Source organism: Schistocerca americana, chromosome 4, assembly GCF_021461395.2.
Source record: "Schistocerca americana isolate TAMUIC-IGC-003095 chromosome 4, iqSchAmer2.1, whole genome shotgun sequence".
Lineage (NCBI taxonomy): Eukaryota > Metazoa > Arthropoda > Insecta > Orthoptera > Acrididae > Schistocerca > Schistocerca americana.
In genome coordinates this window covers 92,118,170-92,143,049 of record NC_060122.1, presented here as the reverse complement: position 1 = coordinate 92,143,049, position 24,880 = coordinate 92,118,170, and positions in this window count along the sequence as shown.

The following is a 24,880-nucleotide window of genomic DNA, read 5'->3' as shown; positions in this document are numbered from 1 at the left end:
ACGCGCTGCGGCGAGCTCTTCAAAATAACAAATTTTACCACGGCTCAAGGATGCTCCACTGAACAGTCTGAGGTAGAGAACCTGTTCAAGAAGATACTGGGAATAAAATCACGTTACTGTGTACTTCTTATTTACATTAGTTACAATTAACGGCAAATACAATCACTGACATTATGAACGTACCATTTGTACTGTATCTGTCAGCCATCAACCTCAATGCAAGAATGACACTGGCGAACAAGATTTTTACGCATCCTGTGTTTCGAATCACATCACAGGCAGCTACAGTTCTGGCAACTAATTCCATCTCCGTATCCACTGAGCTCTAGTGCACAAGTGACTTTACATATCCCCATAAGAAATAATCAAGGGGATTCAGGTCAGGTGACCTCGCAGGCCATGGAATAGGACGTCCCCTTCCAGTCCAGCGACCAGGAAATTAAAGCATTCATATGGGTGCGGACATCCACATTGAAGTGAGGCGTGCACCATCATATTGTCTCCACATCCTCTCACGAACAGCCAATGGGACGTTATTCAACTCAGGTAGAACGCTTTGCACCAACCTCAAGCACAGGTACCACTCAGTTGGCCAGGTAGAAGATATGGCCCAATGAGATCGTCGCCCACAACGCCAGCCCAGATATTCACAGCAAAACGTACTTGATGGTGTGACTCTACTACAGCCTGAGGGTTTTCCTCGTCCCATATATGGCTATTCCGGCTGTTCGAAACCCCATCACGATCAAATTAGGCCTAGTCGATAAACAGCACGATCTGGAGGAAATCTGGACGATCAGTCCATTGTTGAAGCAACAACAACTAACACAATGCCACCCTTGGTGCAAAGTCAGTCACAAGCATTGCATGGACTCGTATGTGATATGGGTCCAATAGTTGTTCGTGGAGTACTCGCCGCACGATAATATGTGCAGCGCCCATTTCACGTACAGTTCGACGAATGCTTGTAGTGCGATCCGCTGCAACACGTGCTAGCACATCCTTGATACGCCCGCTAAACCCGCTGGGTAGAACAGGTGATACGATTGTGGAAAGGGCTAAGGGTTCAGTTTCTGCTTCTAATTGTCATTTATTGTAATTTAGCAATTCTTTCACGGCTGAAGGCCTCCAACAAGAAATCTTAACAAGATAAATATCCAATTAAGATAGCAATAAAATAATTCAAAAAACAACATACTCAAAGTGCAATACAAATGGCTGAGGGCCACAATTTCCAAAATTTTGGAATAAAGTACCATAGACCTTTAAAGGCAGAAGGCCAACAAGAAATCTTCAACAAATCAAAAATTCAATTACGCAAATTCAGAACGATGTAGGTTGCAGTAGGTACTGGGAGATGAAGAAGCTTGCACAGGATAGAGTAGCATGGAGAGCTGCATCAAACGAGTCTCAGGACTGAAGACCACAACAACAACAACAACCAATAAAATAATTTATAACCCAAAAAGGCAACATATGCAAGGTGCAACACAAATGGCTGAGGGCCACAATCAAATTTCAAAACTTCAGAATATATTACCATAGACCTTTAAAGGCAGAAGGACAGCATGTTTAACAACAATCAATCTTAAAAATCAACAAGATAAAAATCCAATTAAGATAGCAATAAAATAATTTAAACAAACGGCACATGCAAGGTGCAAAACCAGTGGCCAAGGGCCACAGTCAAACTTCAAAATTTCAAAATATATTACCATGATCTTTAAAGTCAGAAGACCGCAGTGTTTAAGATTGGAAGATAAATTTAAAATTAATTTTGCAAAATTTTAAGAAACATACAATAAACATTAGCCTAAAATTTAAAATAGCTGACAACAGATTATTAAACACTGGTGGCACTCAGAAGGCCTCCAGGGAGGTCGGTCTGCCATCGTTCACTTAGGTGAGACAGGTGGAGAACCCAACTACACTTGATCCGTCGGAATCCAACCAGGGCGCAGCCATGGATCAACCGACACAACAACTTGCTTCCCGTCAATCACTACATGAGAATCCCAACGGCAATGCTAAAAACGTGATAATCCACAATGGAGTACGTATTAGCTGTCAAAATTACACACCATGTTGGACAGCGACAACAGACGAGCGAAGGACACTGCATGAAATTGCGTCAGTGCCCAGGGCAGGTAACCAGAACAATAACGGCCACAAGACAGAAAATTGCCCTGGTGCACTCAAATCGTAGTCGACCAAAATAGTTCATTGCACCGCATCGCGGCTAAGTCTCGGCAGTACAACCACTCGGTGCTGCTCATCGGAAAACCTACCCAACAGCAAACCACCGAAGTGAACCACCACAACAAGAATAGACGTGTCTTCGGTAGTTGAAACCACTACTCAACTTTGACGCCCCCAGTCGGTGAACCATGAAGCTTGTAGCGATCGGGCAGCTCCACACACACTCCGACACTGTGCAGGGACTGCCAGCGGCCCCAGCAGACTGCACCGCGCGGAGCACTTCCCTCGTCCTCAACAACCGATCGAGTCACTCCAGACCCCCTTGCCGGAAGCTATATGCACCAAACAAAAGATGGTACACGGCGCAAATATCGATACACATCACTGCTGCCACATGTAGGGGAAAGAAGAACCACTACGTAACCGCGACAAGGGCGGGAAACCAAACACAGATAGACAGCAAAGTTCACGAAAACGCATAGCTGGGAGTGAGCACGGCTCACTCCTCTTCAAAATAGGGTATTCTGGTGGTCCTGATGTTGCCAGGTCTCTCATTTCTTCTTTCCAATGAACCAGTCTCCCGCATTCGGCGATCTAGAGGAATAAACACTCGTCGTGACAGATGTAGCCTGTTAGGAAATAGTTCCCTGTACAGCCTCTCAGCAGCGAGAGCATTGCAGCGTACTTCCCCATACACAAGGTGCATGTCTGTGAGTTCTGCGAAACTTTACCGGTACTGCTCCATCGTATTGTGCTGTATGTCTCTGAATAGCACTGAGTAATGAATGGATTTGGCGTTGACCATGGACCAATGTAAAAACGATACAACAGAGCCACCTTATGGACAACTAAGGCAAACAAAATCTGCATGATGAGTTCCTGATAATCAGGCTCGTTCTCATCGTTTTCGTGCAGGAAGTAAAGAACTTGTATGTAAACAAACAGCACAGTATGTGTAAACCTGCACGCATGTTAGTTGTAAGTAAGCTGGAAAACAGTAGTGCTAGACAATGCGGTTTCTCCGATCTCAGGTTCCCTATCCCAAATTGTTCACTGGAGCATTCTCTATGTCCTGTTACATTTTTTATGCTCTTACAGAAACACCCTGTATAAGGTGGTTCACACAGCTATATAAGTAACGTGAGAGAGTTAAATTCAGTGCCTAGATAGATGGGAAGCTGAAAGCTTTCACGTCCTTCCGGCAGAATGAGGTTGAAGAATCCGCCACAGGCGCCACAAACTCTGTCAAAGATTGTTCAAAGAGTTTATTAATAAAACCGAAAAATAGTGTTCTTCTACTCCGAACAGTAATGACATAAAACTGACAAGCTGAAGCCTGTAGTTTGAAAAAACAATTTGGTCACACAAAATGAAAATGCTAGATCTAGCTCAGACTGTCTTGAGACACAGTTCAATAAAAAGTTCTGTTCTTCTGTCAATTCACGATGTCGAAGTTCCACAAAAGGTTGAAGTTCTTTCTTCTAGACATGAAGTTAAAGTTCCTTTGGAACAGCCTGCAGTCAATATGCTAGAAGAATAATGTGAGCAAACTTTTACGACATCCACAACCATGAAGACAGATCCATCAATGGCGTCGCGGTGACCCAGGGTGTTGTCCTTAGTGGCGAAGGCGTGAGCTGAACGTCCAAACTGGAATCCTGGCACGCGGCGAGCTGTTGCTGGACAGCTGTGCGCCGGTCTAAGTACCGTCTGGCGGCAGGATATCTTGTGATCTAAATTCGGCTACGTGTATTGTTGAATCAAATAGGTTTCAGCGTCGGCAAACCTCTGGCGACGCTGCTGGGGCCACCTAGTGGAAAACCAGGAAATCTACCTTTTGGATAAAAGTGGTTGTCTGACAAGCAGACAACCCCCGACACTGAGACATATCTTCCGCGGTTCACTGGGTCTCCGATGGGTGGCATGGAGAGCTGCAAGAGATCCATAACGACATCCAGTCCCATCAGCATTGGTTCCACAGGAGCTGGCACACCTGTGGAACAGGTTGATGTCTGCAGCTGAGGTGACCTTGTGTTCACTCATTGTGTCCTCTCCTTGATCTCCACTTCTGGAAAAATAACGAGAGGTAATCCTTTCATGTTTGGGGTTTCGCCTTTAGGGGGGCTGTATTTGATTTATATGTTTTCAGCGGACTGTACTGTTCGTCAGTGTGTTGGGATGACTTCAGCCGCAGCCCTGCCGAGGTGCTGTGTTACTGTTACAGGGAGTCACTGTTGGAGTCCCGGAAAAAAACAAGGGCTCAAACAGGATCTAGAAGAATACAATGTTGGTGTCAGGTTTTTGTGATGGTTGCTGCTTGATTGATGGATTGATGACTGAAAGTTGTGGCCTTTGAGGTCGACCATGAAATTTTTCTGCTGCCAAGGCTCCATCTTGTGGAGTGGCACAATATGAAGCTAGGAACCAGGTCAAAGATTCGTCCAGAGAGTGACGACAGTCCTAATTTGGTATCTCTTTCTTGAAGCCAGATGGAAAGGTGTCATATGTATTACTTATATGTCATCCTCCCCACAAAAGGAAGTAAATTTGGCTGAAGTGAGCTGTGGCTCGTTATCAGTCACCAATGCCTATGAAAATCCTTTTTTTGGAAAAAAAATCTTGGTAGGGTCTGGATGATCTGATTGGGTGAGGTGTTCGACTTATGGGAGACATAAGGAAAACCTGCATCAGTGGCTGTGAGCCAGGTATGACCCAGAAATAGTCCAGGAAAACCCACATGTAGTGGAACAATCATTGCATTTAGAATCAGCACTGCGAGACCTGTCGCAAGCTTTTGCAACCAGGAAAATACAAAGACTACCATCACCAATCTGGACAGATTGGCAGGTGGTATAAAACGACCAGGCACCAAAGTGACGAGCCCAACAATTGCCATTATGTAACCAGTGCTTTGATGACACCATCATCATCATCATAATCATCATTATTGTGGGTAAAGTGTGCTAGAGGTGAGAAAACAAGACACCATGCAGAAACATCTCAATCACCACGCAAAATTCATTGGACTAAAACAGGTTCGAGCCACTGGAAGGAGGAATAGCGACCAGAGACGAATGTTTCCTGGACACAGCATATATCTAATCAGTGTTTGCAACCAATACAGACAGTATCTCCGTGATGATCCACATTAATGATGTGTCGCTCAGGTTGCAAGTAATCAGAAGTTCCTCTGCAACCGTCACTGACTGGCAGTCCTGCAAGTGAGTGGGCACCCCATCCCTCCAGCCCATGGATTTTTAGATGAGGAGCTGTAGCAGTGGCAGCATGCGTTTTTCACGACATTTCACTGCAAAGGGCTAGTACGGCACCCACACTATCGAGACCCACGTCCTCACAGTAGATACTCCAGGAGCGATGAACCTATTGGGAATGGAAATCCATGATTCTACACTCACTGTCCACTCCCTCAGTTCCCAAATTCCTTGACACAATGCTTCCAAATTTCAGCTCAGTGTTTTTCCAACCAGGGATTTGGAACCACACATCATCCTGCCCCCATCCGCCACTCAAAAGTTCCTTGGAGCGCGAAATGCACGTTTTGCCTTACAAGAGACGCTACAACTTGAATTAAGACTACAGAACGAGGGAAGCGTTATCCATCCTTCAAATAGTCTGTACCCCCCCCCCCCATAGTCATAGTAGAAAAAGCTGAATGGCGCCCAACGCAAACGTGGTGATTTCAAAAACACAATAGATTCTCAGACCCCAGTGTGTGGTTGGTCTCTTACCCAGGTCCAAAGATGGAGGACGTCTTGATGCATTTGGCAGGCAGACGAATTTTTCCTAAAATTAACCCCAAAGATATGTGCCTTCAGGTTCCCGTGGATGCCGAATCCTGGAAGAAACGAGTAATCAATATGCCATTCAGACTTTACCAGTATAACTGCCTGCCATTTGGAGTGGCTAGCGCCCCAGCCATTTTCCAAATATATCTCGATCATCTCATTTGTGAAGCGCCACGGCAATCTACCTAGGCAACATCCTAGAAGCGAGCAAAAAATGCTGCAGATCTGAGAAACAACTGAGAGACATTGTTTCCCTATTCCTAACACCAAATCTTAGGGCAATAATTGTAGCTTCTCTACAACCCAGGTCCAATGTTTGGGACACATCCTCAGTGTTGTAAACGTTATCTGAAAGGAGTCCAAAAATTGTCCATACCATAAGATAGTGGCTAACTCAAGTCAATATTAGGACAAATGGCCTACTTCAAATTCATACCGCAAGCTCCAGTAATCGCTGAACCTCTTCATAACCACCTCAAGAAAAAGTAAAGTGGCATTTTATGCCAGCATGTGACATAACTTTCAGAGACCTTAAGCAGGTTCTGCTCCAACTCACGTGTCTCACCACCTATGATCGATCCCATCCACTTGTCTTACTAGCAGGTGCTTCCGATTGTGGAGTGACAGCTGTCCTATCTGACATTTTCAACGGGTGGAGTGTCCCACTGCATTTGTCTCCAAGACACTGTCTCCTGTTCAGCGAAACCTCAGCCAGATTGAGAAGGAGCCACTGACCATAATGTTTGGCCTAAAAGATTTCATGATTATGTTGTAACCGTGACCGGAATGGTCGTGGGGTTGAAGTGATGGAAAGCGCGGCAGGACCCGCAGAGTGGCCCACGAACAACAACACAGAGGATGGACACGACCAAGGGAGAACAGAGCGAACAACGGAGTCACAAGAAAACCTACGAACCATGTCCACTTGTACACAGAACAAGAAAGTAAATAAGCTGTCTAAGGCAAGGCGGTGTGTCCTCAGACGTACGCAAGATTAGACTCGCTGGCTGAGCTTTATTATTATTTTTTTTTTTTTACTTCATTGAATTTCAATTCCCCCCGAAGGGGGCGGGCTGGCAGCAGCTTAGTATGCTGCTCTACAGCCTACAGACTTTTTTAAAAACGAAAGAAGAAAAGAAACAAGAAAAACAGGCGATACAACGGCGACTTAAAGTGTAAAATGGCGGAAAATTGTGGGAAGTTAAAACAGAAAGCAAAGGGGTTGGCAATGTTAAAAATACACAGGAATCAGACAAGTAACATAGTAGACACACAATTTAAAAAACATGGCGACAGTCTGGTTTCTGTTCACAAGAGATAAAAAATCACACCCAGCGACAGTATGATGGCCGTTCGCAACACTTCCCAAAAGACACACAACACGGAACACTCGCTGTAATACACTCACTGTAAAACATTGCACGAAAATGTCAGCACAAAGATGACACTCCCTAACCAAGAGCAGATTGGGGGGGGGGGGGGGGGACCTGGAGGAGGAAGATAACAAAGAGGGAGGAGAGGAAAAAATGAAAAAGGGGGTGGACTAAAGGAGGGAGAGGACTCATGAGGGGGAAGAGGGGCAGGGCAGACGTGAGAGGGAATGGGAAAGGCAGAGGAGGGAAATGCAAAAGGACTCAGGGGAGAGAAGGGGGCAGAGAGAGGGGAGGTGGTGGAGAGGGGGGGAGAGGGAGCCCGGGAAAAGGATAGAGGACAGGAGGGGGAGTGAGGATCAGAGTTGATAGGAGGGATAGATGGAGGGAGAGAGGGCATCATCCAGGAGGGGGAGTTGATGGAAGCCACCTTGGGAAAGGAGATGAAGGGTGCAGAGATGGAAGGTAGGGGGGGACATAACAGTGAAGACGTGGCAGGGGCTGGGGATGGGAGAGGAGAGGAGCAATCAGGGGGTGAGGGGGATCAAGGCGGCGGGAGGTGTAGATTATGCGGATATGTTCGAGGAATAGGAGTAAATGGGGGAAAGGAATGAGGTCATAGAGGATCCGCATGGGGGACGGGAGGCATATATGGAAGGCGAGGCAGAGTGCATGACGCTCAAGGATCTGGAGGGACTTATAGAATTTGGGGGCGGGGGGGCGGGCAGATATCCAGGCAGGACTGGCATAACAGAGGATGGGATGGATTAAGGATTTGTAGGTGTGGAGGATGGTAGAGAGGTGCCACCCCCATGTCCGGCCAGAGAGGAGTTTGAGGATTCGGAGGCAGTTGTGGGCTTTGGATTGGATGGAGCGGAGATGAGCGATCCAGGTGAGGTGACGGTCAATGGAGAGGGTAAGGTAGGTGAGGGTGGGGGTGAGGCAGACAGGATGGGCACAGACATAAGGGAGAAATCCAGCAGCCGGAAAGAGCGAGTGGTACGACCTACGATGATTGACTGGATGTTGGAAGGATTGATTTTCAGGAGCCACTGGTTACACCAAGCGGCAAAAAGGTCAAGGTGATTCTGGAGAAGGCATTGGGACCGTTGGAGGGTAGGAGCGAGGGCGAGGAATGTGGTGTCATCGGCATATTGCAAGAGGTGTACTGGAGGGGGGGTTGAGGCATATCAGCCATGTACAGGAGGTAGAGAAGAGGGGAGAGGACAGAGTCCTGGTGCATACCTGCAGAGGGGTGGAAGGTGTGGGAATAGGCATTATGGATGGTAACTTAGGAGGGGCAGTGGGAGAGGAAGGAGGCCATCAGACAGATGTAGTTGACAGGAAGGGCATAGGTTTGGAGTTTAAACAGGAGACTGGGATGCCAGACACGGTCGTAGCCTTTTCGAGGTCTAGGGAGAAAAGAATGGCGAAGCGACGGGAGTTAAGCTGGAGGGAGAAAAGATGAGTGAGGCAGAGGAGTTGGTCATCGGCGGAGAAGGAAGGTCGAAAGCCACATTGGGTGTCGGGGAGGAGGTGGTTTTGGCAGAGGTGGTGATGGATGCGCCGGGAGAGGATGGATTCCAAGAGCCTGCTGAAAACCAATGTGAGACAGATAGGACGATAGGAGAAGGTATCAGCTGGAGGCTTGTTGGGTTTGGAGGACATCAGGATATGGGAGGTTTTCCACACGTCGGGATAAAAGCCAGTGGCAAGGATGATATTGTAGATGGTGGCAAGGACTGAAAGGAAGGAGGGAGGGCAGTGTTTGAGATGGCGGTAGGTAATGCAGTCGTGGCTGGGAGCAGTGTTACGTTTAGTGCGGAGTGTGAGGCTGACGTCCTGTGTAGAGATGGGAGTGTTCAGATGGTGGTGTGTGGCCCAAGTACTGGAAGCTAGGAGCAAGGGGAGGAACAGAGATATTCGTATGGTCCATGACATCAAGGAAAAGGGAATAATCAAAGTGGGGATGATTTGGGATGGAAAAAACATCTGAGAGGTGAGAGGCAAAGTGGTTGGCCTTACTGAGGTTGTCAGGAAAGGGACGGTCATCAAGGAGGAGAGGGTACTGGGGGGTGGGGCGGTTCCCAATAAGGCGGTGGAAAGCAGACCAATACTTGGAAGAGTTATGGGCAGTGCGGTGTTGAGTTGTGTACGGGTCTGACGCCAGGCACTGCGTTTCTTCGTAGTAAGCAGGTTGCGGATGTGCCGTTGTAATTGCCGGTGGTGGGTAAGTGTATCCTGGTCACAAGTGAGGAGAAAAGAGTGGTAGAGGCGGCGGGACTCTCGAAGGAGAAGGACGACCTGTGGAGGCAGGGCGGGACGGTGAGGGTGGATGGCTTTGGGGGGGATATGGGTGGCGATGGCGTCAGACAAGATCTGGTGCAGAAAGGCAGCAGTGCGAGAGATGTCATCAGGAGATTGGAGGGTAAGGTCGTGGCCGTCAACCTGGGTGTGAATGGAGTCCCGGTAGGCATCCCAGTTGGCACGGGAGTAATCATGGACAAGTTTAGCTGGCTGAGCGAGAGGCAGGCTCTTAAATACTCTATCGGGGGAGCCGCTATTGGCCACTGGAACCACGTGTTCCACTGTGTCGCCCTCTCACTAAATGCAGCCAGGAGGCGCGCGCCGCCACAGCTTACAGCGCGATGGTGCAGAGACCTCTAGGGGTCTTCGATGTCCATGACGTCTGGCGGGGATTCAAATTCCGCAGCGCGCGGTACCAGAATTATAAATATGATAGAAAAATTACATTGCCGATTTATCATAAGCTGTTGTTTCCCTGTTTTCAAGACTGCCACGTCAAGATGGCTCGTAGCCTACATTTGTGGGCACCATTTTTATTTGTATATAATTATAAGATCCTCTTGCATTCCACCACACAACACGCTGATGCTAATCTTCTGTTCTGGTTACCAGTGGGTCCGGACCCAGAATCTGACAAGGACCCAGTAGTATGTTGCCACTTGAGAATGAAGTGGAAGGAGCAGTAGCCAGCCTCTCATTGGACGGGATGCTGGTGGATAAATGCTCCGCAGTTGGGGGTGGCCCTCCAATCACAGATACACGAAGAATATGGAAATCCAGGCATACTGTCATAGAAGACTAGAGTTTTCCACCTTCCACCTAGAGTGAGAAACAGGGCAACAGTGTGGTTATTCCGACTTCATGATGACAATGGGTGGTGATCTTCCTCCACGAGGGGCACTGGGGGTGGTCGTTACGTAAGGGGTTGGATCCCCAGCACGTAGGCCTACACTGGCGTGGTCCCGACGCCCATATCACATAGGTGTTTGCACCACCTCACTGATTCTTCTCATGGTCGAACACTTCCCCACCATAGTCGCCAAACGTATTTCTAACGAGCGGTCTTCCAATTTCAACAAATCTATTCGGACTGCACTACCAGAATGCACTAATATGATGTCTCTTACTAATTAATCTACATATGACTGTTTAGATCCTGGATTACTGCACACAAATCTACAACCCTTGGATAACCCTTGTAACTATGCATTCCATTCTCTACACCACTGTCCATAGAGCATATGTTAGCTGAAGAATTTGTCTAGCTCCCGCTATATGTACGTGAAAGTAAAAATATTCCAGCAAACTGGATCTAACACTACCATATGGGAAGCTTTGGGGCTCTTCCTCCGGGTTAAGTTGTTGTACGAGATGGTATACCTCTGGTCTTACATAAGCCAAGAAAAAATCGCGTTGCTGCTCGTTACTGGAGATACCATTGGCCAGGAAGAGTTACTCCATCTGGCTCACGGCTAGACCTTGCTTTGGAACGCCTTTACCATGGTGTCGATTATGGAGTGACAGTTGGAGACCTCCGGTCTGCCATGACCTGCATAGCTCGTCATATATTCTGAAGCGTCTCCAAAAGCTGACATATCCACTATTTCAGCTATTCTGAAAAAAAAAAGATAAATGCAGCACAGACTGAGAGTACACACAACTCCCTAAATGTTGCTGCTGGCGCACACATGAAACTTTTAATAATCCTCGTCGACACTGAAGAATTCGCCGCAGGTGACACAAACAAAAAGTTAATTAAAAAAAAAACCCCGTGGAGTGGGCGCGCGGTGTGTGGCGCCATGTCACGGATTGCGCGGTCGCTCCTGCCGGAGGTTCGAGTCCTCCCTCCGGCATGGTGTGTGTATTGTTCTTAGAGTAAGTTAGTTTAAGTAGTGGGTAAGTTTAGGGACCGATGACCTCAGCAGTTTCGTCCCTTGGGAATTTACATACATTTTTGAACATTTAATTAAAAAAAAACGAAGAAGCATCGTTCATCTGCTGCAATCAATAACACTACAAAATTTACATGTGACAGTCACTAACTGAAGACTGTAGTATGGAAACAAACAAGTTGATCACACAAAATGAAAATGCTAGTTCTCTTTGAGACTCTCTTGAAATAAATTTCAACCAAACGTTCAGCTACTTACTTCTTTTGTCAATGCTTGAAGTCCCGCAAAAGGTTTAAGTTCTTCCATTTACAAATGGAGTTATAGTTCCCTTGAACATCTACGAACACGAAGACTGGCCCATCAGTGGTGTTACGGCGTCCCAGGGCATGGTCAGCGGCGGAGACGGTGGCCTCAGCGTGGGCTGGATGCCGGAACTGGAGTCCTGGCTCGGAACCAACTTCCTATGGACGGCCGTACGCCAGCCTAAATACTATCTGCCGGTGGGAAGTCTTGGGATCTATTTTTAGTTAAGTGTAATGCAGAATCGGTAAGTTCCCACGGCCCCCAACATCTGGCAGCACTGCTGGGGCCACATAGTGGAACACCAGGACATCTAATTTTCGGCGGCCAGCCACCGACGCGGGGTTGTACGATGTGTTCTCGGCCTTACGCAGGAGTGACGTTTCTGAGGTAACAGCACTCTTACGCTTCAAAATATACAGGATATTCCCGTAAGTGCGTGCAAAAATTTAACAGGACACTGAACAATCTGAGGTAGAGAACGTGGGGTCGGAAAACCCAGCTTAAGGAGAGAACAGGAATAAAATTACATTACTGTGTACATTATTATTTACATTCACTGCTTAACTATTTGCTCAATATACAGATTGAATAACATCGGGGAGAGGCTACAACCCTGTCTCACTCCCTTCCCAACCACTAGTTCCGTTCCATGGCCCTCGACTCTTGTACTTGCCACCTGGTTTTCGAACAAATTGCAAATAGCCCTTCGCTCCCTGTATTTGACCCCTGCCACCTTCAGAATTTGAGAGAGGGTATTCCAGTCAACATTGTCAAACGCTTACTCTAAGTCTACAAATACTAGAAACGGAGGTTTGCCTTTCCTTAATCTACCTTTTCAGATAAGTCATAGGGTCAGTACTACCTCGCGTGTTCCAACATTTCTGCGGAATCCAAACTGATCTTCCTCGAGGTCGTCTTCTACCAGTTTTTCCATTCGTCTGTAAAGAATTCGCGTTAGTATTTTGCAGCTGTGACCTATTAAACTGATAGTTCGGTCATTTTCACATCTGTCAACACCTGCTTTCTTTGGGATTGGAATTCTTATATTCTTCTTGAAGTCTGGGGGTATTTCGCCTGTCTCATACATCTTGCTCACCAGATGGTACAGTTTTGTTACGCCTGGCTCTCCCAAGGCCGTCAGTAGTTCTAATGGAATGTTGTCTACTCCCGGGGCCTTGTTTCGACTTAGGTCTTTCAGTGTTCTGTCAAATTCTTCACGCAGATTCATATCTCCCATTTCATCTTCATGTACGTCGTCTTCCATTTCCATAACATTGCCCTCAAGTAAATTGCCCTTATATAGACCCTCTATATACTCTTTCAACATTTCTGCTTTCCCTACTTTGCTTAGAACTGATTTTCCATCTGAGCTCTTAATATTCATACATGTGATTCTCTTTCCTCCAAAGGTCTCCATAATTTTCCTGTAGGCGGTATCTATCTTACCCTTAGTGAGATATGCCTCTACATCCTTAAATTTGTCCTCTAGCCATCCTCGCTTAGCCATTTTGCACTTCCTGTCGATCTCATTTTTGAGACTTTTGTATTCCTTTTTGCCTGCTTCATTTACTGCACTTTTATATTTTCTGCTTTCATCAATTAAATTCAATATCTCTTCTGTTACTCAAGGATTTCTACTAGCCCTCGTCTATTTACCTACTTGATCCTCTGCTACCTTCAGTATTTCATCTCTCAAAGCTACCTATTCTTCTTCTACTGTATTTCTTTCCAACGTTTTTGTCAATCGGTCTTCGTTCTCTAATGCTCCCTCTGAAACTCTCTATAGCCTCTGATTCTTTCAGTTCATCGGTCCCATCTTTTTAAATTCCCACCTTTTTGCAGTTTCACAGTTTTGATCTACAGTTCATAACCAATAAATTGTGGTCAGAGACCACATCTGCCCCTTGAAATGTCTTACAATTTAAAACCTGATTCCGAAATCTCTGTCTTACCATTATATAATCTATCTGAAACCTTCCAATGTCTCCAGGGCTCTTCCACGTACACAATCTTCTTTCATGATTCTTAAACCAAGTGTTCGCTATGATTAAGTTATGCCCTGTACAAAATTCTACCAGGCAGTTTCTATTTTCATCCCTTACTTCCATTCCATGTTCACCCACTTCTTTTCCTTCTCTTCGTTTTCCTACTATCGAATTCCAGTCCCCCATGACTATTAAATTCCCGTCTCCCTTCACTATCTAAATAATTTCTTTTATCACATCGTATATTTCTTCAATCTCTTCGTCATCTGCAGAGTTAGTTGGCATATAAACTTGTACTACTACGGTAGGTGTGAGCGTCGTGTCTATCTCGGCTACAGTATTGCATTCTCTATGCTGCTCTTAGTAGCTTAACCGCGCTCCTATTTTCTATTCATTATTAAACCTACTCCTGCATTACCCTTATTTGATTTTGTATTTATAACCCTGTAGTCACCTGACCAGAAGTCTTGTTCCTCCTGCCACCGAAATTCACTAATTCCCACTATATCTAACTTTAACCTATCCATTTCCCTTTTTAAATTTTCTAACCTACGTGCCCGATTAAGGGATCTGACATTCCACGCTCCGATCCGTTTTTCTTTCTCCTGATAACGACGTCGTCCTGAGCAGTCCCCGCCCGGAGATCGGAATGGAGGACTATTTTACCTCCGGAATATTTTACCTAAAAGGACGCCATCATCATTTAACCATACAGTAAAGCTGCGTGCTCACGTGAAGAATTACAGCTGTAGTTTCCCCTTGCTTTCAGCCGTTCGCATTACCAGCACAGCAAGGCCGTTTTAGTCGTGTTACAAGACCACATTAGTCAATCATTAAGACCGTTACCCCTTCAACTACTGAGAAGGCTGCTGCCCCTCGTCAGAAACCACACGTTTGTCTGGCCTCTCAGCAGATACCCCTCCGTTATGGTTGCACCTACGGTACGGCCATCTGTGTCGCTGAGGCACGCAAGCCTCTCCACCAACGACAAGGTCCATGGTTCATGTGCGGACGGAATACCATATGGTATGTATATTCGGGCTTCAAACACTCACACTGGCCCTACATCACTCAAGTGTGAGCTATCAGAAATGTATCAAGGGCAAAAGAGTCTCACTGCATCACATGAAATTGACATTTTTGAAGCTATGGATTTCAGTTGCGTCTTATGTCTACGAGCACTAGCGGAGCGCTGTACCATAAGTACGGTTCGGTCGTTTTGATACACTACACAAATGACGTTAGTAATGAAAGCATTGATAGAGAAAGAAATATAAATGAATATGTAACATAGAAACTGGGAGTCGACGACTTTTCTTTGCTTTTGTTTGTTTACTTGTTTGTTTTGCACATAATTTGAACCATACATCTTTCATTGTTAGTCTGCTGGTAATTTATTTGCTAACAGAATACAAATTGCATATAGAGCTAGTAAAAATTAGTTGATCAAGTAGCTTCTGCGCTTGTACTTCGACTAAGTACTGAAGTGATGTTCTATATAATTTTGCTTGCAGTTTTCTTTTTATTTTACCTTTTTCCTGAGGAAATTGCGCTTTCTAGCACTGTATGACAAATCTACAGTATATTGTTTTCTTTATTTTTACTACGATATCGCTCTATTTCACGTTACTAATCAACAATTTTCGAACACAAGCGGAACTAAACATTGATTGCTCCAGAATGACATTTTCACTCTGCGGCGGAGTGTGCGCTGATATGAAATTTCCTGGCAGTTTAAAACTGTGTGCCGGACCGAGACTCGAACTCGGGACCTTTGCCTTTCGCGGGCAAGTGCTCTAGCAACTGAGCTCCAGAGTAGGTAGGAGACGAGTTACTGGCAGAAGTAGAGCTGTGAGGACGGGGCGTGAGTCGTGCATGGGTAGCTCAGTTGGTAGAGCACTTGCCCGCGAAAGGCAAAGGTCCCGAGTTCGAGTCTCGGTCCGGCACACAGTTTTAATCTGCCAGGAAGTTTCATTGATTGTTTAGTTTGTTATAAATATGTATAGCTTTAAATAACAGACAGGAGGACAGCTACGTATGACAAAAACGTTCCGTAGGTTTGCCAGCTATTTATATATCCTCACGTAGTTTCTAGAAACTTCAACGCTTCCAGTTCTTTGGGGAGTGAAGTAAGATCTTGATGGCATATGTAAAGAAAGTAATCGTTACGAGGTAACACGCAATAATTATGCAGCACATCCAACTTATAGGTAATGCGGGTACGACCTTAACTGGCGAAAGCTACTAGAGAAACTATCATATTCCACACACCCTTATTTTGACTACAGTAGGCTACGTTGGTTTTGCAACACTAGTGAACACCAATATGGAATTCGCTATGAGAAATGACAGCAGCAGACGGCCAAAGACTTTGCTCAACGATCCCACATTTTGTACAAACAGCAACAGATTTGAAATACTTATTCAAAATGCAAACGAAACAGCAGATAACGTTAAATTACTCATACAACACAAAATTTTTCTCCTATGCATTTCTCGTTATATCTTCAGCAACAATATTAATTCACCATTTCTACGAGGCTTGTTTTTTAAGGGCCGTTCGCGCGTATAGTCCCGTAGTTCACGCGGACGCTGCAACAAGCCACCGCGCCACTTGCCGGCATCCTTCCCGTTCACACTGATGCAAGTTGCAGCTCTGTAGCTGACGTGTACGCATCGCTGTGCTACTTTATAATGTTTACGATTATTGAATCGCCCGCCGCGTGTGAGATACGGTCAGTGATACGTTTTTGACCGCGAGAAGCCTATCAGCTGCAGAAATTCATCGTCAGTTGTTGCTGTTGTGGTCTTCAGTCCTGAGACTGGTTTGATGCAGCTCTCCATGCTACTCTATCCTGTGCAAGCTTTTTCATCTCCCAGTACCTACTGCAACCTACATCCTTCTGAATCTGCTTACAGAAGTTAATGGCTTGAATGCAATGAGTGAAGGTAAAGTGCGTCAATGGGTTAGGGAGTTTAAAAATGGCCGTCAAAACGTGCATGACGAAGAACGCTCAGGCCGGTTTGGTACAAAATTGTGTCTGAAAACCTAAACTTTAAGAAACTGTGTTCTCGTTGGGTACCCAGGCTCCTCACAGGACCACAAAGGGAAGAGATTTGCCACTTCATTGGACTTTTTGATTCGTTACGAGGAAGAAGGGGATGACATGGTGAATCAAATTGTCACTGGAGATGAAACATGGGTATCCCATATCACTCCCGAAAGCAAGCGACAATCGATGGAATGGCGACACACAACCTCACCCGTCAAGGCCAAAGCCAAACAGACGCTGTCAAAGCGCAAGATTATGGGAACTGTGTTCTGGGACCGGCCCGGTGTTTTGCTAGTGGACTTTATGCCACGAGGAACGACAATCAACTCAGATGCCTACTGTGCAACTCTAAAGAAGCTCCGCAGAGCAATTCAAAACAAAAGGCACGGCATGGTGACAAAAGGAGTTTTGCTCCTGCACGATAACGCTAGGCCACACACCTCTCAAAAGACTCGGGATTTGATTGATTCTTTTGGCTGAGAAGTTTTGGACCATGCACCATACAGCCCCGACCTTGCTCCCAGCGATTTTCACCTTTTCCGGTACCTGAAACACCATCTTGGAGGGCAGCGCTTCAATGACGACGATGAAGTGAAAGCGGCCGTGAACTCTTGGCTGTCGGAGCAGGCGGCCGAATTCTTTGAAGGGGGATTAAGAACTTAGTTGTACGATATGACAAGTGCTTAAATAAACAAGGCAACTATGTATAAAAATAGGTAAAAGTGTGTAGAATCAGAAAATAAAAGTTTTTTTACAAAAGTATTTGTATCTTTTTTAAAAATAAAAACGGCCCTTACTTAAAAAACAACCCTCGTATTATGAATAAACAAACTGTAAAAATACAAAAAATAAATATAATATTACAGACTTCGAAATCTGTACAAATAAAAAAGAAACGGCGTTGTCTCGAGAGCATGTGATCATCGCAGCTTAATGTTGACAGCATGCACTGAGCGCTATGCTCACTCTAGCGATACTTCTGCTCAGTGGTCTGCTGAGGCGACTGCATTTCGGAAGAACTGTTCGTTTCATTTTGTAGTTTAGCGTTGTCCGGACGTGTCAAACGAGCAGCTGTCCTAGGCTAGGAGAGCACACATGTGTGGGAATGCGCAAAGTTTCCTGTGACTGCGTCTGCGCGCCTTACGAAATTTGCTTCCGTGTCTGCTTCCCGGTGTGTTGTGCAATCTAATGCCGTGCGCTGGTTAATTTTCCTCCGTCTGACGTACTCCAGGAACTCTCTATAATTAGGCGAATGCCCTCCTGAGCAGCGGAGGCGAAATGGGAGGTGTGTGTTTGTCGCACTCGTTTACGACATGCGGCCCAGGGCGGTTTGTGAGCGCAGCGTTTCAGACGTTGGTTACTAGGGCAACCATACCGTAGGCAAAGCATTACCGAACAGGTCTCACGTGTGGTTCAACAGGAGAGGGCACACCATGTACATATATACGCAAAGTCAGGCCGCTTCTTCGCTTTAAGGGTTACGAAATACACTGGTCAGGCCATTTCCTAATATGTTGATTTTAGTTTATTTCTTACATATCGTTCGACTTGGAGTACTGGATTACTGAGCTTTAATGGTAGCCACTACTTCTTCTTCTTCCCACAATTCAGTCATTACATCTTTTATTATTCCCTGTTGTTTGCTATGGAAAGTTGGTATAGCCTACATACACTACTGGCCATTAAAATTGCTACACCACGAAGATGTGCTACAGACGCGAAATGTAACCGACAGGAAGAGGCTGCTGTGATATGCAAATGATTAGCTTTTCAGAGCATTCACGCAAGGTTGGCGCCGGTGGCAGCACCTACAACGTGCTGACATGAGGAAAGTTTCCAACCCATTTCTCATACACAAACAGCAGTTGAACGGCGTTGCATGGTGAAACGTTGTTGTGATCCCTCGTGTAAGGAGGAGAAATGCGTACCGTCACGTTTGCGACATTGATAAAGGTCGGATTGTAGCCTATCTCGATTGCGGTTTATCGTATCGCGACACTGCTGCTCGCGTTGGTTGAGATCCAATGACTGTTAGAAGAATATGGAATCGGTGGCATCACGAGGGTAATACGGAACGCCGTGCTGCACCCCAACGGTCTCGTATCACTAGCAGTCGAGATGTCAGGCATCTTATCCGCATGGCTGTAACGGATCGTGCAGCCCCGTCTCGATCCCTGAGTCAACAGATGGGGACGTTTGCAAGACAACAACCATGTGCACGGACAGTTCGACGACGTTTGCAGCAGCACGGACTATCAGCTCGGAGACCATGGCTGCGGTTACCCTTGACGCTGCATCACAGACAGGAGTGCCTGCGACGGTGTACTCAACCACGAACCTGGGTGCACGAATGGCAAAACGTCATTTTTTTCGGATGAATCCAGGTTCTGTTTACAGCATCATGGTTCAAATGGTTCAAATGGCTCTGAGCACTATGGGACTCAACATCTTAGGTCATAAGTCCCCTAGAACTTAGAACTACTTAAACCTAACTAACCTAAGGACATCACACACACCCATCCCCGAGGCAGGATTCGAACCTGCGACCGTAGCAGTCCCGCTTACAGCATCATGATGGTCGCGTCCGTGTTTGGAGACATCGCGGTGAACGCACATGGAAGCGTGTATTCGTCATCGCCATACTGGCGTATCACCCGGCGTGATGGTATGGGGTGCCATTGGTTACACGTCTCGGTCACCTCTTGTTCGCTTTGACAGCACTTTGAACAGTGGACGTTACATGTCAGATGTGTTGCGACTCGTGGCTCTACCATTCATAGATCCCTGCGAAACCCTACATTTCAGCAGGGTAATGCACGACCGCATGTTGCTGGTCGTGTACGGGCCTTTCTGGATACAGAAAATGTTCCACTGCTGCCCTGGCCAGCACATTCTTCAGATCTCTCACCAACTGAAAACGTCTGGTCAATGGTGGCTTAGCAACTGGCTCTTCCCAACACGCCAGTCACTACTTGTGATGAACTGTGGTATCGTGTTGAAGCTGCATGGGCAGCTGTGCCTGTACACGCCATCCAAGCTCTGTTTGACTCAATGCCCAGGCGTCTCAAGGCCGTTATTACCGTCAGTGGTGGTTGTTCTGGTTACTGATTTCTCAGGATCTATGCGCCCAAATTGCGTGAAATGTAATCACATGTCAGTTCTAGTATAATATATTTGTCCAATGAATACCCATTTATCATCTGCATTATTTCTTGGTGTAGCAATAGTAATGGCCAGTAGTGTATTTCAAGAACCTCATGTGCGAAGACATAGCTTTTTGAACAATATAATTAGTAGATACTCGTGTGTTTAATTCTATTTCAACACCGTTATGATCAGACCATTTAATTTGCAATACGCTTTTCGTGATCTGCTGACCCAGCTTACATACGGTCCAGTCTCATTAACGTGACCACCGTCTACGACCGACGTCAATATGCAATAACCACTCATAGATGATGATGATGATGATGATGATGATGATGATGTTTGGTTTGTGGGGCGCTCAACTGCACGGTGATCAGCGCCTGTTCGAAGTCCCAATTTTTACACAGTCCCATTTTTTCCCATAGTCCACTCTAGCCACTGTCACGAACGATGGTGATGTGGTGTTGGTGGTGGTGGTGATGATAACAACACAAACACCCAGTCGCCAGGCAAAGAAAACCCCAACCCGGCGCACAGTCGAAACCGGGACCCCGTGACCCAGAGGCAGCAACGCTAGCCACTAGACCACGAGCTGCGGACCCTCTCACAGGCGACAGGTGGCAGCACTTGCAGTGGATGGTATAATAAACGTGTCGATGAGACGAGGAAAACAGTGCAGTCGTTGTCGTAATGTGGAAATGGAGCGATTTATCACACGTCCAAGCACCGCCCAAACGGCTAAGTTTGTATACTGTTCTTGTGCCGCGGGGGTTAAAGTATACCGTGCATGGCGAAAGGGCGCTATCCAAAACCGGCGCCAAGGCAGTTGTGGTGCAACACGTGCCATAGATGACAGGGGTCAAAGACGGATGCGCAGCAGTGTACGGGCGGCTGTTGAGAAACTGCCCGCCAAGATGAACCGATGGGATACCAAAAGTGTCTCCTCAACGACCATTCAGTGAACGTTGCTGCATATGGGCCCCCGCAACAGGCACCTGGTTGGTGCACCCATGCTGACTGCTAGTCATCGGTGACCGCAACTAGAGGTGCACCAAAGGGCAACAGGTGGCCTTTTCAGATGAATCACATTTTATGCTCCATCGGATGGATAGCGTTTGGCGAGTACTGTGTGAAACGTCTCAAAATAAAAGGGTCCAGGCCAGAGGAAGGAGCGTTATAGTCTAGAGCAGGACTTCCCAACGTGTTGTCCGCGGACCCCTTAGGGATCCGCCGGCTCTTTCTAGGGGGTCCGCGACCACCTTTCACCAAATCGTGTAAAATACTGAGTAAAATTACTGAATAAAATGAGAAAATCAAATTCATCACTATTTTTTTTTTCGTGTGAAAAACATGTGTACTTTTACTTCAGGTCGTATTCCCAAGCAGCCTTTCCGGTTCGTAAGCGAGACGGCATACACAGTTTAGTGCCGGAGAATGTGGCTTCTCTGGTCGAATGTTTCGCAACAATACAGGGGTCATTCCATGTAGGCTTTCACGGCCGGCGTCTTCATCAGTAAACACTTCCGGGCTAAGTTGCCGTGGTCGATCTGTAGAACTACTTCTCCCTGACGGTTCGTTCTCAACTACGGAGAACATGTTCCGAGGTCAGTCAACGACTATCTGCTAGGAGCTGGGGCCGCCGCTTATATGGATATCGTAGGGGGCGCCACCGTACGTCACGTGGCGTGCGGTGGCGCCCCCTACGGTATCGATATAAGCGGCGGCCCCAGCTCCTAGCAGATAGTCGTTGACTGACCTCGGAACATGTTCTCCGTAGTTGAGAACGAACCGTCAGGGAGAAGAAGTTCTACAGATCGACCACGGCAACTTAGCCCGGAAGTGTTTACTGATGAATACAGGGGTCGCTTGTGCGCCGGCTCACGGCGCTAGATGTGCTGAAACCTTTTACGCATGCGCGGAGCGAGCTTTGTCGACCAATCACAGCGCCCGCTGGCACGTATACGGCCCCAGGCGTCATTAAATGTTACACTTGCTTCGTCAGTGCACTACCTATTTCATAAGTCGATTTTTGACCAGTTTATTACTTCTAACATGGATCGGTGGCTGAAGTCAGGATCACTGAAGAAGGGTACAGTTTCTCCATCGCTTTCACAACAAGGGAAGTTTCCAGTTGAAATGAATGAGGAGGGAGGACGACCAAAGGAAGAACAATCACACGAAGCCCCACAGCCGGATTTATTATGTGAAAACGCTGCAAGTACTCCATTGGTTGCAATATCCTGTGGAAGTGGATAACCAAGAAGCGTAAGTTCAACGAAAGCTATTTAGAAATGGGCTTTATGGAGACAAAGCAGGGTAAAGCTCAGTGTGTAATTTGTGCACGAGTCCTTCCGAACAGTTCAATGGTTCCAGTTAAATTGCGCCACCGTTGGGTGGCTTGCGGAGTATCAATGTAGATGTAGATGTAGATGATTTCCAGGCTAAAGACATCGATTTTTTCAAAAGGAAGAGTGCTGAACTAGCTGCTTCTCAGCATTGCATGAAAACCCATGCAAAAAAAAGTTAAAGAAAATTCATTAAAAGCTTCTTTCTTGGTTAGTTATCGAGCGGCAAAAACAGGCAAAGCTCATAGAATTGCAGAAAATCTCATAAAGCCGTGTGTTAATGATATTGTTTCTTGCATGCTAGACGAAAAGGCAGTAAAGCTTGTATCTTCGCTGCCATTATCAAACAATACTGTCAAGAGACGCATTGTTGACATGTCAAATGAGGTGAAAGACACTCTTGTTTCTCGCAGCCAACACAATTCATTTTCTCTGCAGATAGATGAATCCACTGATGTTGCAGGATTAGCGATTTTATTGGCTTTTGTCCGTTATGAATATTCCGGATCTTTTCAGGAGGACATCTTATTGTGCCAACACAACAGGTGCTGAAATATTCCGTCTATTGGATGATTTTGTAAGGACTAACGAAGTTTCATGATCTAATTGCATTGACGTGTGCACAGATGGTGCAAAAGCTATGTCAGGTCCTACAGTCGGAGCAATAACGAAAATAAAACAAAACGCCAAGAACTGCAGCATTAGTCATTGTGCTCTCCACAGATACGATTTAGCTACGAAACAAATGCCTCTTTCATTCAAGACAGTTTTAGACGAATCCATTCAAATCATTAACTACATAAAATCAAGGCCGTTGAAGTCAAGAATTTTCACAATACTGTGTGAAGATATGGGAAGCCTTCATCGTTACCTGATTCTCCACACATAAGTGAGGTGGCTCTCACGTGTAAATGCACTCGCTCGGTTGTACGAATTAAGATTGGAAGTCTTAGCATTCCTTTTGGAGCATAACACCAATTTAGCAGACCTTATTAATGACGAAAATTGGCAGTGTATACGTGCCTATTTCTCAGATATTTTCTCCAAAATCAACGAAATGAATATTTCACTCCAAGGGCAAAGTGAAACAAAGGTCAATCCTATCGACAAAGTTCGAGCATTCAAGAGCAAAATCAGTTTTTGGGCAGAGAGTGTCGAGGAGGGGGAGGTCGAGTGTTTTCCTCTTCTCAAGGAGTTTTTGAAAAACGAAACATTGGCGCCTAGGAAGAATTTGTTTCATCAAATCTTGGAACATCTCAGAAGCTTGACGTTATTGTTGGAGCATTATTTCCCAACAGCTAAAGATGAGAAGCTGCAGAAATACGAATGGGTGGTCAACCCATTCACTGTATTCAAAAAGCCGAATATTCTATCATCAAATGAATATGAGTTGTTGATAGAAATTGCCACAGACCCTACTTTGAAATCAAGTTTTGACATTGACGGTTACTCACACTTTTGGATCCGTTTGGATAACAAGAAATACTACCCCCCTGTTGAAAAGGCAAAACGTGTACTTCTTCCGTTTACCACAACATACATGTGTGAATCTGGATTATCGATCTATGCTGCCCACAAAACTAAGCACTGAAGCTGTCTAGATGCGGAACCAGACATCCGTCTCCAGTTGTCAAGAATTGAACCCAACTTTCCAAAATTGTGTCAGCAGAAGCACCCTCAACCATCACATTAGGATTCCATTATTATTCCTACAGACTCATCTATAGTAAAGAAGAAAGTATTTTTCTTGGTAGATGCTCAGTGAACGTACTTAAACTATAACTCTGTAGGAATGTTGTTTCTGTCTTCTATCATTTACAAAATAATTATTAATTGAATTCTGTTGGCATTGATATTTTTGTTACGAAAATTAAAATGATCTCTAAAGCTAATTTCTTTTCTTTATGATATATTCCGTCCTCTCAGTTAAAAATATGGCCTGCCTATACTTCAATTACAATTACTTGCTATTACTCTGACACTATATTGTGGCAACTGGCTGCGAGCGTAAACAAATGAGGACTTTTCACGTGCCACCTTGTAAAAGGTAAACCTCCTCTGCCAGAACTGTTTCCTTTGAGAAAAAAAGTCTTACGTTCTGTAAAATGCTGTGTCTTCTTATATAGCAATAAGAGAGTCTGTATACTTGTTTTCCTAATTCGTTTACAGTCGAGGCTGACTGCGACGATATAGTGTCCAAGTAGTAGCAGAAGTTGTTATCCGCTGTGGCTAAACTGTTGCCATGCCGCCTACCAGTTGCCAGTTACCAACTGACAGTACACTGTTGCAACGCAGCTTGCTATGGACTGACAGCTGCCGTTCAGTAGATCCGCAAAGATGTTAAAATATCTAGACTTTCCGAACTGTTTACTTGGGCACGAAAATCGATTGTGGAACTGGAAAACGGTTTTATAAAATCAGATTTCCAGAATCGATTTTGAAGTGTTTACCTGACCAACCAAAAGCGGAACTG